The 2,962-nt window shown below is 50.8% G+C and overlaps 1 non-coding gene across 1 annotated transcript; it reads right to left on the minus strand.

The window, feature by feature from the left end:
* Positions 1-2,588: 2,588 nt before the first annotated feature.
* TRNAK-CUU (transfer RNA lysine (anticodon CUU)) lies at positions 2,589-2,661 on the minus strand. Its single transcript has one exon. It is a non-coding gene; the product is annotated as a tRNA-Lys (tRNA).
* Between the last annotated feature and the right edge of the window lie 301 nt (positions 2,662-2,962).

Below are 2,962 nucleotides of genomic sequence, written 5' to 3' on the forward strand. Positions count from 1 at the left end.
TCTCTCGCAAACCAGAGACAAATGTGGGGGGTTTTACGGGAGTCTGGACCAATCTCACACCCGCTTCTGACCGCTTCGTCCCACAAAAAACCCCTTACCCGCGCTTTCTTCTCATGCACGCGCCACTTACCACGACACATTCATGCTGGCCTAGAGCACGGGGAGACCGGCATTGATGCCGCGATGTGACCGGTGAGGGGAGGGCTGAGCTGACCTACGCAGCCTCTTAGCAGTCGCCGCTTCAATGCGGACGCAGTTTCCTGAGGAACCAACTTTGGCCGATGCGCCGCATTGAAACGGCTGACCGGCCCTTCGCATGGCCTGGTCGCAACTATATAAACCGCACTCTGGCGTCGTCCACATCGCATTCTCCTCCTTCTCTCCCCTCTCCCCACCCATTTCCCTCCACATCTCCGGCGATAGGCAATTCCTGGGCCTTGGCGTCGGCAGGCGGTTCTGGGGCGGGATCTGGCGGATCGTAGCAATGCCGTCATCAAACTCCGGGCCTCATACTCATCGGCGAGCGGATCCTGGACGAAGGCGGAGATCATCATCTCCTCTGGCGACGAGGAGGACCAGCAGCCGCCGCCGCCGCCGCAGTCCGCGCGCGGCAGTGCCGGGCCAGGTCTACGCTGCCATCGATGAGGAGTTCGAGGAGCAGATGGAGCTGATGCTCCGTCGCTCCATAGTCCACATCAACGGCCCATCCCCACCATCGGGGACGCTCCTCCCCGTGAAGCCGGAGCCATCATCCCCTGCACACTCACTGTCGCGTGAAGGAGGAGCGGCTCTCGCCGCCACCCTGGAGTGTCGTCAAGAAGGAGCGTCGCGTCCCGCCGCCCCTGCCCAAGGCGCGCTGTCGCATTCTCCACTACCTCGGTAGCCGCAGGGCCGGCGACAGCTGTTTGTTGTCCCGAAGTGCCATGACGGCGCAGGAGTATGTCAATCAGGAGCAGCGCCGGCGGGACAGGTGCAACGCCGCACACTGGTCCAAGTTCGCGGACTCGGACGTCTCGCCGCCACATATCTCGGCAGACCTGAACCTGGCGTACGCCGGGCCCTAGACCGCTCTGTGACGACATCAGAGACGGACAAGCACCGTCTTCGCCACCTCGACAGGGAGGTGGTCAGGGAGGTGAATTTCAGGAGCATGCATCTTTTCTTTCTTTTGCGGAAAAGCATACATCACAGATTGCCAGGGTAACATTAAGGGCACCCGCAAAAAAAACATTAAGGGATAATTCATGACATACTTACTTGTCTTTCTCTAGATGACATGGGATAAATAAATGATAATCATAGTATCAAAGCCACTATGTCCTTATAGGCATCCATGCACCTGGAAACCCTAGCTGGCAGAGGCGGTCAGCGTCGATTTAATTTACGTGCTCTGGGAGCACACATAATGCTAAAAAATTAAGTGCTCTCCTCAGTGACAGCATGCATATGATTGGAGGCTAATCACTTTCACATGCCCTGGTACCGCTGGACTGGATATGCGTGAGTGGTGTCTGGTTGGCAACCATCTGGGCAAAAAGAAAAGAAAAGAGCAGCACATGGAGACACGCAATCTTTGCACCGGCGATGTCTCTCTGTCCAATCGCTGACGATGGGCCCGACTGGATATGATCTGGCGCTGATCTGGCTGGCAACAATATCAGCTGGGTGTGTGCTATGAGTGTATGTTTGTCCATCTCATGTATGTCTATCTAAAATATTGAAATGTGCATGGATATTCTGATGCGACACCTGGAACCACGTGTGTGTACATTCTGTCAGAAGCCATTTCTAGAGCCGTCGTGATGCTGGAGCAACTGCCAACTGCCAATGAAAAGACATCACTTACCATGCAACAAGATCGAAAGTAAATCATTATTTGATTCAAAGGATTTGCCAAGGTATTTTGGAGCATTCTAGCCCTTAGGATCTTTTCCCACGTGGTTTGTTTGATTCATAGATTGCAAACCATAGGAATCTTTCATTTGGACTAGATTTCACATAACATTTTCATCTACTCTAACCTTCTTGAAAGAATGGTACGCTTTTTATGCACATTCAAACATCCTCACAATCCTGTAGTATTGAAGATGGCATGCCACTCTATTTCTGCATTAGTTTTTACTCACGTGTTTTGGAAAATCATGTGAATCAAAGAGGCCCCCAAGTAGGAGTGGGCATACAAAGATCCAAATGCAAGACAGGCAGGCAAAAAGAGCAAAGCTGGAGACAGTACTATTCAGGCAACAAACAAAACTCTTGTCATTGCCTGTCCTTTGAAGATTAGTGAAAGAGGCACGCCATGAGCTGTGCTGGGGACACGATACCACTAGCACTCATGTGCGGGCGACGAATCGACTGCAGGTAAGTATTCTTCAGGTGGAGCCGATTTTTATCCACTGCCAGCTTCTTCAGATGTTGCAAAGTTCTCATCCCGTGCGGCAGTAAAAATATGGCCATCCCTTCTTGTTGTATCTTCAGATGCATGCTCCAGCTTCTGTCGCGCTCGTGAATTCCCTGCTTCGCCCCCCTTTCATGCGCGTACTTGGCCTGGTAAAAATTAATGATGAGCAACCGAAAAAGAAAACAACCGCCCACCGTGGGGCTCGAACCCACGACCACAAGGTTAAGAGCCTTGCGCTCTACCAACTGAGCTAGACGGGCCAAGATGTAAATATGAAAAGTAGAGCGTACTTCAGTGTGTGTGCTAAGGGCAGTAAATTCTTTTGGGGGAGTGATTTACTAGCTTACTAATCATGAAATGAGATACAATCCTTATTCAAAAGGTCTTTGATGTATACTCTATCACGTGAGCCCAAGTTATACGACCCAAAAAATCTAGATTTTGTGTTTAATCATGCGGAACTTTATTTTGATCCCCACCGAAGCTTTATGGAAGGAAGGAAAAATCGCAAAAAGAAAGAAAAAACTTCTAGTCTCACATTATTTGTGATTATGGATCTGT

This window comes from Triticum aestivum, chromosome 5A, assembly GCF_018294505.1.
Source record: "Triticum aestivum cultivar Chinese Spring chromosome 5A, IWGSC CS RefSeq v2.1, whole genome shotgun sequence".
Taxonomy (NCBI): Eukaryota; Viridiplantae; Streptophyta; class Magnoliopsida; order Poales; family Poaceae; genus Triticum; species Triticum aestivum.